This window comes from Dipodomys ordii, unplaced genomic scaffold (genome assembly GCF_000151885.1).
Source record: "Dipodomys ordii isolate 6190 unplaced genomic scaffold, Dord_2.0 Scaffold25, whole genome shotgun sequence".
Classification (NCBI taxonomy): Eukaryota; Metazoa; Chordata; class Mammalia; order Rodentia; family Heteromyidae; genus Dipodomys; species Dipodomys ordii.
This window is the reverse complement of record NW_012267241.1, coordinates 16,159,065-16,173,921: the sequence shown is the minus strand read 5'-3', so window position 1 is coordinate 16,173,921 and position 14,857 is coordinate 16,159,065. Positions and strand designations below refer to the sequence as shown.

Sequence of the window (14,857 nt, the reverse complement as noted above, 5' to 3'; positions counted from 1 at the left end):
CCTACTTTACAGCAGCTCTTGAGGTCCAGGAGATAGCTTGCCCTGTACAGGTGAAAAGCAAGAGCACCATACACTGATGTGGTGAGGAAATGAAGAGTCCACCCATATGCAATTGGTGTTCCTGGAATTATCATTAAGTTGTAGTAGTGGGGTTCCATAGATGGTGAAGACATACAGGTATCTCTTCTGTACCTTTTTCATTGACTCCCATCCAATTGCGGGGCAGGGATTTGCAACCTGATGTTCCAAGATGACAGCTCTGCACCCAGTTCTGCATCTCCTTTGTCACATTCAATAACACAAATCCAGTGCTTCTCCAGGAACCTTTGCCTCTATGGATACATCACGTCTATCCTGTTTTCTTTCCTGGGGTTCCAACCTGCAAGACAGCTTGATGCAAATTGGACACAGAGATACTGGCAGGATTGCAACCTCTGGATGATGTCATTAAGCACTCCGAGGAAAAGACCTTTGGCCAGACATAGTGGATGGCCCAGGGATGCAAAGATCCATTTCTTTATCAGGAGAGTTGGGTAGAAAATCGGCACTGTGTTGGAATGCATTGAATTCACAGAGGTGAATACCAGTTTATCACCCAAAGTACCACTCACCATCAGGAATGGGGCATCTTTTGTGAGAAAAGCGGCGATGGCACAACAATGTCAAAGCAGGACTTAAGTAGCCAGAGCATGAGGATTTCATTAATTGCACACTTGGGTCACGTGCCGGGGGTCCAACGTGACTGCAAGATGCAGCTGAAGGAAGACATTGGATTCATGATGCTGGTGGTCTGCTGCATTGGGCTTTCCCAGATGATACTGCCATGTTACGCATCCCAGGCATACAATTTTCTCATGGCAGACACAGTATAAATGACTGATTCTCCTCCATTCATGGCGAGGCCACTTCCTGAGAGGTAAGTCACATTGCTTATAATTCTGAGTTTCTCAGTTTTTTTTTTTGAGGGGGGGTAGGTAAAGTCAAATGCCTTTGCTGATCTAACTAGTGCTCCTGCTTTGTTTGCTAGAGGAAAAACTACTTTCATGTCTGTATACCCCTGGCTTTACAGAGGAAGTCAGCCACACACTCTTCTTACTCAATGTTTTTTTTTTTTGCCAGTCTTGGGCTTGAACTAAGGGCCTGGGCAATGTTCGTGAACTTCTTTTGCTCAAGGCTAGCAGTCTACCACTTGAGCCACACAGCACTACTTCTAGCTTGTTCTGTGTGTGTGGTACTGAGGAATCGAACCGAGGGCTTCATGCATGCTAAGCAAGAACTCTACTACTGAGCCACATTCCCAGCCCTTCTCACTCATTTTTAAGAGGTGGGAAAATATGCTTTGCTAAATTGTGTAATTTATGTGAATACAATAGATTTGATAGATTTTAGGTCATTAATAGATTGTGTTCAATATAGTAAGTTTCTCTGTTTGTTGCCATGAGTATCTGAGAGGTGGGACACTGATGAAGGAAAGAAAGTTTTAGTTTGCAGCTTCAAAGGAGAGAGAGCCAGGCTCAGTTGGCCCATCTGGGCTGTGTCACGACATGGCTGGAAAGTGCAGGGACCACAGACACAAGTGATTAATAGACCCTCCTCTGTCAGTAACCTGTGGCCCCAGGAGAATTTCTTCAGTCCCTCTGAAAGTCCCAATCACTTCTTAAAGTGCCAACCACCTCTTAACACCACCATTACCTGGGAATTCAAGTATCAGGACGAACTTTGGAGGGGGCACATTCTATTCAAACCACAGCAGTAAGTATTAGTAGAAATAACCCACATAAAACTTGATTACTGGGGTTGGGTTATTTGCAAGAGTTGTGAAGAGGTTGATCGGAGAGTTATAGAACCACAGCTCTCTGGTACATCCCCAGTTTTTGTCACATGTTAGAACTCTGTTGTTTGGTCAATCTCAGATGCTAACAGTATGCTAGAATTTTGGGACAGAGGCTTGCTAGTAGAGTCTTTGAACTTGCAATCCTTCTGCTTCAGCTTTATGAGTGCTAAAATAGTTTTTAGAAGGTCTATCTATTCTTGTTTTCATAATGGCTTTTTCCTACGTGATTTCCAAAGCTCTGTGTGGGCAGCCGAAAGTTGAATATTATCTTAGCATTTCTCTTTCTCTTCCTATTTCTTCGTACACCTATTTTAAAACATATATTAAATTCTTAAAAAAATGGAGATCCTGCAGTGCATACTCACTCACAACCTGATTTGCCCCCATGTCATGAACACATTCTCATATCATGCAATATTTCCCCGAAGTGTGATTTGTAGAGATTGTATTAGCAGCTTCCTGTAAGACTTAGTGCACGTCATTTCTGGTCCCTGCCACAAGTAAGATGTAGACAGGGGAATGGTGCTTTAGTTTGAATATGGTACTGTAACAATAGAGTGCACAGAGACCCAGGGGGAGCTGTTGAAAATCTATCGCGGAAGCCTGCTTGCCAGTGTGGCATAGTGATGTGGGATTATGGAGGGAAGGATGGGAGGTGGTAGCATAAAACAGTAGAAGCCTGAATGGGAGAGAAGAAATGTAGAAATGGAGAGCTGTTAGTAAATCCAGGGAGTAATGTTTAGTGGATAACAATGTATTTACCATAAAATGAAAATATTCTCATTTGTATTTACATATCACTTTTTCCCAAAGAGGTTTTGAGAGCAACCATAGCAACAGCTTTATAAAAAAACAGTAACAGCAATAAATATAGTAGTACCAAATTGTCAACTCAGCTTAACCCTGAGATTTAAAATCTTGTAGTGGTCATTCAGGAAAATTTAAAAAAATGTAACACAAAAGATTGGATATTCTTTTGTTATTTTCAGTGTGAGGATAATTCTAGTTATTCCAAATTCCTTGTGTCTAAGAAGAACAGTCTTAATTTTAAAAATAAAGACATAAAGTCTCTGCTATGGCAATATCAAGAACAGATATTTTAGGATGAGCTTTTTAATTATTTATAATAAAGCATTTTCAAAATTATTCTCAATTATAATATTTTAAAAATCCAAGACTGAATTTAATTGAATATTTCCTTTTCTCAGAAATGACCTCAGATTTTAAATACTTATGAATATGTTTTTAAATTTTAGAAGCATAAATATTTTGTATGTAACTTAATATAAGGATCATTGGTAGCAATCTTTACTATAAAAGTCAATTATTCAAAAAGCAATCTTTAAAATTTATCAATGCAGTTGCTTTGTTGTTCTAGAATGGTTTGTTTTCTGTTGCTAATAGTAGGATGCTTCAGAATGGGTAAATTTTAATTTAAAGAGGTTTACTGTAGTGCATAGATTCCAGAGGTTCAAGGTCAAGAGGACATATTTGGCAATATCTGTGCTGGAAGAATCTCTAGCTAGCTCAGGACATTATATAACAACATAATGAGAGAGGGAGATGGGGGGGCAGGGGGAGACTATCCTGGTTTCTCTCCTTCTTACAGAATGATCAGGGTTCAGTTATATTTCTGCATCTCATGACCCCATCTCCTTATTTCCCAGCAACCCCCCTTTCCCAAACACCATAGTTGGATTAAGTCTCCATCCTCTTAATACATCATAATGGTGATTAAATTTCAACACATGAAAACTTGGGGGTCATACTCCAATCATGACCATACTACAGCATCTTCAGCCTTCATTCATTTTTTTCTTCTCCCCCTCTCTCTTCCTTCCTTCCTTCTTTCCCTCCCTCCCTCCCTCCCTCCCTCCCTTTCTCCCCTTCCTTCCTTCCTTCCTTCCTTCCTTGCTTCCTTCCTTCCTTCCTTCCTTCCTTGCTTCCTTCCTTCCTTCCTTCCTGCAGTACTGGGGGTTGAACTCAGCCCTGAGCTTGCTAGAAAGGCATTTAATCACATGGGTCTTGCCTCCGGTCCGTTTTTTGGTGCTGGTTATTTTTAAGGTAGAGTCTTGCTTTATGCCTAGTCTGTGATCTTTCTACTTGTGTTTCCCTGGGTTGCTGGTGATGATGAATTAAGTGCATCCCACGATAGTTATTGACATATTGAGATGGAATCTTGTGAACTTTTATGACTGTGCTAGCTTCAAACCGGGATCACCTGATTTCTGTCCTCCAACTTTTTTTTCCTTAAGTGTTCAATATTTTGATTTCTTTAATTACATTTCTTATTCTGAACTAAATATTTGCCATCCAAAAGTGATAGCATCTTTTTTTCATTCACTTATTAATTTAAGTAATTTATCTATCTGTATAATTGTTACTATTGTGACTTAAACAATTGTCTTTTAGATTTGAAAGAGAATTGAGGGATAATCAAATCCCTTACCCTGTTATTTTGATAGGAAAAATATAGATCAAGTGGGCAAGTGACCTGCCCTAAATTAGATGCTCATTTGTTGTGATCAGGTCGTACTTCACCAACTCCCACTCCAGAACTTTCTTTAGCTCATTGTAGTCATTTGCAGTTTCCTTCTTTTAAATCACGCTACATACAACTACTAAATAAAGTCTTGATACAGCTTTACCCATTCCACTTGTGGCTGACTATGGACCGGTGAAGAAGCACCATGTTCTAAGACCACACAGTGTATTTCTTCAATGTACCTGTCTTCTCCCATATCATGCCCACATTCCAGTTAATGTAGAAAACTTTGTTATCAGCAGTTACTCTGTATGTTCTTCTAAACACACCATTGCCTTTAATGTTTTCCTCTTTCTACTCTGTTACTTTAGAAAGAAACCAATTCAAGCTTTAAAAGTGCTTTTGAGCTCTATTTCTTTTATATATATATATATATATATATAAATACATATATATATAAATATATATATGTATATATATATTTCTTTATGTTCTCATGCATGAGCATAGTTACCATTCCTTTGAATTGATTTAATATTAATTTAAATGTTATTGTATGAAGTTTATCAGTTTTAGGTTTTAATTTGTATTTTCCTTCCTAAATTGTATAATCTTTGGTACAGAATTTATTCATACACCTATCTCCTATACAGTTTCATGTACTAAAGAGGAACTAAATAAATCTCCTACAATGAAATTAAGTATCATAAAAATACAATAAAGCTGAAAAGCATACATCACACTTAAGATGGTTTAGTATTTTTATTTTCTCTGAGTTTGTACTACTAAATTATTTAGAAATAACAAATGATTCCCCTTGGAAAGATTGTCTTAAAATCAATTTTAGCTTAGAATTTGAGGAAATACATAAAGAAAGCTTTCAACTATATCTATAAGAGATGAAAAGCACAAAGTTACCTTCCATAGGATTTTACTGTAGGTATATGACTTAGACACATGACTTAGAGGTACATGGACAGACTACACACCTTGGTCTTCTCTCTTTTTTTCATCATGGGCCAATTATGTCTTTCTCTCCATGAGGAAGGGCACCAGTGACTCATAAAGTCACTTGTATTGACAAAGTTGGAGGCAGGCAAGAGTGGGTACATTTTGACCTTGCTTGCCTCTGTTTCATGTCTATTGTTATTCGTCAGTTTGCTGCTGCTATGATAAACTACCTGAGAAAACCCACCTTCAGAGATTAGAAAGGTTTATTTTGGTTTATGGATTTAGAAGTTTTAGTGCATGGATTCTTTGTCAGGTTGTTTTTGGCCTTGCAGTGAGATGAATTTTTATGAACTATGTTGAAACCCATGAAAACGAGTTGCTTCAGAAGCAGCTGAAATAGGAGGCAGAAAGGCTGAGACAAAAGTGATGTCTGTCAGGTATCTGATGCAGTCTGCACCATTTACCATCCAGATGCACTTCCATCCTCCTTTGTACCTCTAAGCTACAATATCAGTCTCTATTGTTGTGATTGAAAAGAGATTGCCCTTTCCTTGCCCCAACAGGGAAGTTGTAAGTATAATCAATCTCTGAATATCCTTTAAAACCAAAACCTCTAACAGAACAAGACAAGATGTTTCTCTTATATGTCAGCTTGTGCCAAGGTAAAAAAGACATTCCTCATCTCCTTCTTTCATTACCCACTTTATCTCTTTATCTGTATCTTTTTACTGATTCCTTGTCTACTGTTATGACCCTGATTGTCATCTTTCAGGGGTTTGAGACATTTAATTGCTACATATATTTGGACTGTGGTTCTAGCAATTGTTTTTTCACTATTTCCTGGGTTTAATAGTTTGAGCACCAAGAGATAACCAAGGAATCTATTGGGTTGTAGACTTTCTCTTCCCTGGAGCTATTGTCTAGTGGTATCTTTAATTCTCCATGCTGATCACAGTCAGATTCCCTTACCCATCGTATTATTCAGAGTTCTCAGAGAATGGACTGAAGTAGACATGGAGGTCAAGAAATCTTGCAATCTTCTGTCTACAAGCTGAAAATGCAGAAAATTGGTGGTGTCATTCTAAACTGAGTCTAAAAGTCTGAGAGCCAGAGCTGATCGTATAAGTGCTGTCTAAGTTGGAAGGTGTGAGATCCAGAAGGCTACGGATATTAAATCTCAGTCTGCAGACAGAAGATTGATATCCCTGTCAGTCAGGAAAAGAATTATTTCTTTCTCTGCTTTATTGTTCTACTTGTTTGCTCCACAGGTAGTATGATGTCCACCCATATAAGGAAAATCTATTTATTTTTTTGGACTTTTAAAGATATCTAATTTGGAAATCTTATAAAAAATTTAACACTTGATACTTTTTCTTATAATTATATAAAGAAAACATAATGAATATTTTCACCAAGGCCCACATAAGATGTCCCCCAAATCCAGTCTATTAATTTGAATGCTCATATTTTCTGGAACCAGCTTCACAGACAACACTCAAAGCTAATGTTGAATAAGATACCTACCTGGGCAGCCCATGATCCAGTAAAGCTGACATATCAAACAAACTATTGCACCACTATAGTAACTCTTCCTTGGTCTTATTTTTCCTGACAGGTATCAAAAATTTACTAGAACTTTTTATTTTCTCCTAGATAAAACTATCTATTTTGGGAATAATTTAATTTAATTAAAAATACTTAATAGCTGGGATGTAGCTTAGTGGCAAAGTGTTTGCATCACAAGTTCAGTGTCTTGGGTTCGAGCCTTAGTACCAAAGAAGAAAAAGACAGAAAATATAGTTAAAAACCCAAACAAAAATACTTAAGCTTCCAGAAATGGGAAGCACACATTCTATAAGTCACTCACTGAGAAAAAGAGAAAAACAAGATTCCTATCTACATCCTTGTGTGGAGATTTGGGGGACATAGCTCTCTCACCCAGAGTACATACCACATGCAGAAGGCTGGTGCTCTAGGTATTGTTTTTAAGCTACTGCCTCAGTGGTGTCTCTTGGAGACCATCACATCATTTTTAGCAGCCTTTTTTTAGCTCTGTTAAGCTCATAGGTCATCCAGTAGAGTCTATGGTGGCATACATATTATACCTCATTTGCCATTAAATGAGTCCCTTGATCCAGATAGTGTTGGGGGGGATGCATATTGGCACCTTAGGATATTTTGAGTTTTCTAATTGGTGGTGTTGGGGATGGCACCAAAGAGAAACTTTATTTATAATGAGTCTCCAGCAAGACAAATTGCTGACCTGTCTGTGGTGACAGAGGTCTATTGCAATCAATTGATATTAAGCAGATGCTGATTCCTGCTATAGCATCTAAGAAATTCAGTTGTTTTATTAGTCATTATAAGCAAATAATGAAGGAAAATAATGAATAATGAACAGAAGTTTAGGTTGGCTCCTAGTACTGAGTATTCCAGTCCAAGATCAAGTGATATTACTTCTTTGGACCTCTAGCATCAGCAGAGGCTGGAGTACAAGACAGAGAAAGCCATTCACTTTGTGACTTGTGGAGTAAAGAAAAACTAAGATTGTCCCACAATCCCCTTCCCAAGGAACTAAAGAATTTCCTACTTCTAATAGGTCCTTCCTCTCCAAAGTTTCCTTTTCCTCTAAGAGTACCTCCCTGGGGATTAAGACTTCAATATAGGAGTCTTTTAAATACATGTGGATATACTTACTCAAATCGTAGCAATCTATTTCAATAAGGACTCCTGTAGTTGGAATTGGGCATTGCCTGTACTATTGTGATTATGACAACTCTGTTCATGGATCCATTGTACCAGCACTGGGAAGGCAGGGCTGAGACACAAACCCACAGCTATCCTGTCCATGTAGTTGTTGAGTTTCCTGTGAGGTGGCTGCTTTGGAAACAGAAATACCTGCACTCTTCCTACCACTGTCACAGGATCACTTATACCCTGCATCAGAGGTCTTCTTTCCCTTACATTTTCAACCATAGTATTGATAGGTCTATTCTTGAACAAACTCAAACCCTTGATTACTGCCTAGGGAACATCACATATCCATTTCTCAGGCTACTTTTCCCTCCTTGCAGTGAATAAACAAATGTATTTTATGGAAGCTTTATGCCTGATAGCAATTACCTATGCTATTTTCTTCTGGAACTTCTCCTCAGGTGTGTAATGGGACTGAAGGGTATTTTCCTCTAGAACCTACATATCAAGTTAGCTCATCTGTGAACCAGGCCCAGGTCATTTCTCACTCATCAATTGTTCATAAGGAAATCCCTTCCAACCAGGTGTGTGAATTAATGAAGAGGTATTTTCTCAATGGAGATAGGTGACACAGGAATAGGAGTCACTTATCAATAATCAGGTCACGTGACTTACACTTCCTGGAACATCGATATTTAATCCTAAATATAGCATTTCTGCTGTGTGCCTCTGAGATTATTATGATGATGATTTGGTGGTAATACTTCCTTCTTCATGGAAAACTCTAGTTACAGAGGCACCTTAAATTCTATGATCCAAGACATTTTTTAATTAGATAACAATAATTGTTATTTTAAATAGAGAGTGATCCCAAGTGCTGAGGGATGGCTTGATTTAGAATGTAAGGAATGTACCACAACTCTCCTGTTGGGACTTGCTGGAAATTCTGCACAGCATCTTTATTCATGATAGATATACATAGTACACATCACACATGCTGAGTGCTATGGTTTGGATAAATGTACCTCAAAGATCCATGTTTTAAGAGCTTTATCACCAGCATGTGGTTTTATTGGGAAGTGGTTAGAGTCTTACAAAGTAGGGCCTAGTGGGAGGAAGTTAGGTCACTGGCGGAAATATTTTTTACTTCATCCCTTACTTCTTTCTCTTTTGCTTCTTAATTGCCAAGTGATGAGCAAGTTGCTCTACTAGGTGTTCCTTTTGCTACTTTGCTACAAGACCCAATAGCACTATGTCAACTGACCATGGACTAAAACCTCTGAAATGGAAAGCCCCAAATAACCTTTTTTTATTTTCAAGTTCATAATTTCAGGGATTTTTGTCACAATGATGAGAAACTGATGAATACATTGAGTCAGGTGACTGAGACTTAATGTAGATCTTTGGACTTGATGTAGATCTTTGTTTTGGTCTGGGCTTCAAATGAACCAACAGGCTTTTGAGTTTCAATGGCTTAGACTGATATTCTCAAGTAACACATTTGTTGTTTCCAAAATCCAAGAAGACTGTGAAAGAATTGAGTGTCTTGATTGTAGGAGATGTGGGGTACAAGAACACATCATTTCTCAAATGGGGAACATTCAATATCTTCAGACTACTCTGCCCTCCAAACCTTCACTGATTATTGAATTTTCATAGGATTTATGTCTGACATTGCTCAGCATATGTAATAAAGGGAAAGTTGTCACTTTCTGCTTTGCAGGACAAATTAGCCTGATATAATAAAGTGAACAGGTATGATGACTCTAAGAATGTCAAGATAATCAAAGTCTCTATGGAGCTATGACAACAAAAGGTAACAGCATTTACATGGCTCTTGGGTAAAACATTGAATATTTTCTATCTTTTGCAGAAAGGCGATCTGTGTTTGATCTTTCTTTTTGAAGGAGAAGTACACATTGACCAGATCAAAATCCACACATGAAATCTCAGAGGTTGTTTTGATTTTCTGTGCAAAGACATCATCATATCTGGCTAGCTGTCACTTGAGAAAGACTATATCAGCCTGTGACCAGGGATGTGATGGGAAATATCACTTTGACATCACTAAAGTCTGAATAATTGAAACTACTCCTGGGTTATAATATGATTTCTGACTTAGCATCTTAGAAACAGATGGAAGTAGTTTCAGAGATTTTGACTTGTCTTTTTAAAAAATACATATCATAATGCTCTTGACACTACAGCTAACAGTACTAATGCCACTTTGATCCACCCCAAACATAAACCAAGTAATCTAGGAAATAAACACAGTCAAGTCTGTGACCCTCTTTGGAGTCACTGAAAAACTGACATAGTTATGGAAGTTTATGTGTCACCTGGTCTCCATACACTCTAACTGGAGGATCATGATTGGTTTCAAATGAGAGTTCAGACCCAGTGTCTTACAGAAAAGTTTGAGAAAATTTCTAGTATGTATTTCCCTAACAAAAGGTGGCAAGCCTCTCTTTCTTTAAGAAGACCAGAGGAACATTTACCATACATTCTTGTAGCAGTTATATATGGTGATTCCTACATAATTCTTATAGTCTTTCTTCAACCAAGATGCTCTATCTGCAAACTCATATGAGTCGGGAATTACATGGGCACTCATGATTTCCTACAAAGGCAGATATTGTCACCATCTGCTTTCTTGTTCTCCAGTGTTTGAAGCATGCAAATTAAACACCACTCTGGTCAGCTAGTCAGCTATCTCATTCCTACATACAAATGACCTACTAGCCATTGTTATTGATCTCTGAAGCTCAAGTCTTCTCCTTGCAATTTTAGTCTTCTTTCATAGTATGGTGATAACATCCACTTTGTCACAGAAAGCCAAGTGCATAACTGGCTTCTTCCATTCCAAATCCTATCATCTCCAGCAAGGTTATGGAAGCTTGAGAGAAAAGTGTGCTTTTGGCCTATCCTAGTTATCATAGCACAGTGGTAGTTTCCAGGATTTTACATTTTATGTCCACTATAACATCTGCATATGCCAAGACTTCTGACTCCTTTCTTAACACTGGATCCAAAAGTTCTGTCATTTCTGCTTCCTTTTCTGTAGACTTCTATTACATCAGGATTCAAGGAACATTCTAACTATTAGTATTAGCATCAGGATTCAAGGAACATTCTAACTATTAGTATTAGCTCCAGTGCTCTTACCCAAACCTCATTACTAAGCAGAGGTATATATGCCATTTTAGTGAATTATTCCTTAACCTATTTTATGTTTTAGGTTATCACTTTCCCAACAACCTCAAAATTTCCATTTACCTCTGTTGCTTTGATTACTGTTAATTTAATCAGCCATGTCCTAAAATGTCTTCAACATTTGAATTACTCTATCCCAGAGTGTTCCTGTTAACATGTGCTAGCTAATACTGGATATTAAACCAGAGGGGACACTGGAACATCTTGAAGAAAGCAAGTTACCCGCTTCAGGTATGTTTTAGGGTGGCCTCCATAGAAGTTGATGTCATTCTTCTCTGTTAAGGAAACTACAGCTGCTTTGGTAGGCTGGGTCTTCAAGATTCTGCAGCCTTCCACCTCAAGGACCCATATCCTATGGTTCCATGTGCAACTTTCTTTCGATCATGCTCTTCACTGTGGCATAGAAGAGCTGTTTAAGGCTGTGTGTTTAGCTCTGCCATGTTTACAGTTGGAACTTGGGCTTGATTTTCCAGCACAATCTTTCCTGCTGCTTTAGAAGTCAAGAGTCACTTGGAAACTGTAACAAGGCTTTCTGGCTTTAACAGTGTACCTTGAGCTGGAAGTAGGCCAGTCTGGCTTGGGAAATGCAGCCAGAAAGTATCTTTTGATGCAGAGCAAGGAAGGGTGAGAAAGGAATCTGAGAGCCAACTAGCCAGCCAGACACAGCAGGAATGTCAGTCCTGGGAAAGGGTGCAGTAGTGACTTCTGAGAATCTGTCCTGGTAGCTGCCAAGAGAACCTCATGCTGGGGGCTGATGCCTTGGCTCTGTGCCTATGCTTCAGTGAGCAGAGGGGCCACCAACTAGCAGACAGATCTAATGACCAAGAGAGTATATGGAGGAATGTTCTATTTCATCTCTCTGTGCATAGTGTCTAGGAAAGTTTCACTTAGAAGACAAAATGGAATGTTGCAAAGAAATACATGGAATAAACAATGAACACATAGTTAGGTCTTCTGAGTGGGTGGGTGTAAAGAAATAAAGCCATGATTTTCTTCATAGACTTCCTAAACTCACTTGCATTTGTGGGGGATAAATCATCATGTCTATTGTTATGAGGTACAACCTAGTCATGTTGACTGAGCCTTGCTAAGTTTTGGAGATAATGATGTACTGTGGTTCAGCAGATTATGTGGACAGAAAAACACAGCAAGATCACTATAAGCAAAAACTTCTTTGTAGCAGACTATAAAGAAGGAAACTGAGATCTGTCTTATCAGCTTGGACATATCAGGAAGAAATGTACACTGCTTTTTAGGTATTTGACACAATGGAGCTGTGGATCCAGTGCAACATTAACTGATGTTGTAAACTGGGAACACTGTTTTTTTGGTACCTCCTTTAATCATTTTGAGTGTTGAAAAAGACTGGCCATCATACCATCCCTAAGTTAAAATGGAACAGTCAGTGCATTGGATCAACATGGTGACTTTTAATTTTATCAAGTCTTTTCTGCTATAGAACAAATCTATAACTGTTACTTATCAGGCAATCTTTAAGAATTGAGTCTTAAATAAATTCTGGCAGAATCACTACTATGCAAGTTTTTTCCATACTAGCATTTGTTAATGTCTTATGAAAGAGATAGAAAGTCAGAGCTCCAGTGTCTCAGTTGATTAGTCAGTGTAACTCAGTGTAACTTACCAGCAGCTGAACTCTTAGTGTTGAGAAAACAAACAAGACACGTCACACCAGAAGCCTACTTATTTTTCAGTGGAAACATGCAACTTTGGAAATGCAACAACAAACTACTTTGTCTACTTGAGAGATCAAAAAAAGCTTTTTCAAATACCAAGGTATTCCCCAAATATCAAGGTATTACATTAGCTAAGATATAGTTTTGTAGAAAGGCCCAGGGAACAGGGGAAAGCATGGTTTATTTGAGGAGAAAAAAATTCAGTAGGGTTGGGGTATAGACCTAAAGACAAACAAGGTAATGGAATTTTAGTTTCTTTATTTCTTTGGCTACTTTATTTTTTTCTTTAAGTAGTTGTACAAAGCAGTTTTAATTCAGTATGTCAGTTTATTAGTAAAATGTGTTACCACTTTGTCATTATTCTTCCCCATGTGTTCCAACCTCAAGTTGGAATTCCTCCCTTCAAGTTACATGATTCCATTTTCACATGTGTACATTGAATATTAGGTCTGTATTCACTTACCATTGAGAAGAATGGTAATGATGCTTTAAACTCTTACCTTATTAGAACTATCAATACTTGAAAGCTCAAATTCGATTAGGCATACACTTATTAAGACAAGGTTAATGACCACATATACGTTAGGATCATATCCAAATGGTGGGACATATTTTCTTACTGTTATTATACAAATTGGAAAGAGCCTTAAGAAGAACACAGTGCTTCATGGATGCAGGTATTTGTTCCTGCGTTTATTTATTCAACAGTAAGTGTTTCTTTTTGGATTTATGAAGATGAACAAATCACAGACTTATAAAGTAGTCAAATTCAGATAGATGGAAGATAGAATGATGGTAGCCAGGAATTAGGGCAGGGGAGAAAGTAGAGTTGTTTATCGGTTTCAGTGTTGTTGAGATGAAAACTTCCTTGTGAATGATGTTGCAGTGAATTTTAAGTGTTCTTCAAAGGCCCGTGTGTTAAAGAACCAGTAACTAGCTTCATGCTACTGGTAAGTGGTGGACTTTAGTAAAAGGGCTTCTAGATTTTGGGGATACTGGTATAAAAGTTCCTCTTTGACTTCCTTTTGCATCACAGCCATTAAGTTGGTAATTTTGCCACTTACTCAGGCTACAATGTGCTACTTCACAGTACAAAAGCTACAGGGCCAATCAGTCAGTGAGTGAAAACTCCAAGCTGTGAACCAAAATGCCACTTTCTTCCATATATCTGATGATTGCTTCAGGTATTTGGTACTGTCTTAGCAAGGTGACTAACACAAATGGAGAATGATGATGTTTTAACAACTGGAAGGTCCTAGAAATTCCTGAATGGTACACTTAAAAATGGTAAGGTAGAGCTGGGAAGGCGGCTCAGTGTTAGAGTGCTTGCCTTGCATGCATGAGGCCCTAGGTTCAATTCCCTCAGCACCACATAAGCAGAAAAAGCTGGAAGTGGTGCTGTGGCTCAAGTGGTAGAGCGCTAGCCTTGAGCTGAAGAGCTGAGGGACAGTTTAGGCCCCATGACCAAAAAAAAAAAAAAAAGTAAGGTAGAAGGCAGGCACAGTGGCTCAAGCCTGCAATCTCAGCTATTTGGAAAGGTGGATATGAGTTTGAGGACAGCTTGTATGACTCCATCTTGACCAATAGCTAGATGTTGTGGTGCAATCCTGTTATCCCCAGTGACACAAGGAAGCACAGGTAACACAAGGAGGATCACAGTCCAGGCTAGCATAGACATAGAAAGCAACCAGCTAGCATAGACATAGAAAATAACCAACACAAATAGGAAGTGAAGTACAGTTCAATCTTTCTAAAGAAAGAAAAAACAATGGTAAGGTGGTAAACAATTATGCTATTATATGTATTTTACTACAATTACAAATAAAAAAGAGAAAAGAACAAGGGAAACAGAGGACTAATTTCAAAAAGTAAGAAGTACAGACTTCTATATAGGGGCCATTTGCAATGGTCTAGGTGAGAGCAACAGTGCTAGGACCATGTAAGTGGGAAACACAGGAAATGGCTGGCTTTGTATGTCAGAGCTGG

The 14,857-nt window shown here is 38.3% G+C and overlaps 1 pseudogene; it reads right to left on the bottom strand.

The window, feature by feature from the left end:
- Positions 1-701: 701 nt before the first annotated feature.
- On the bottom strand, positions 702-1,045 carry LOC105984583 (annotated as a pseudogene).
- Positions 1,046-14,857: the final 13,812 nt, after the last annotated feature.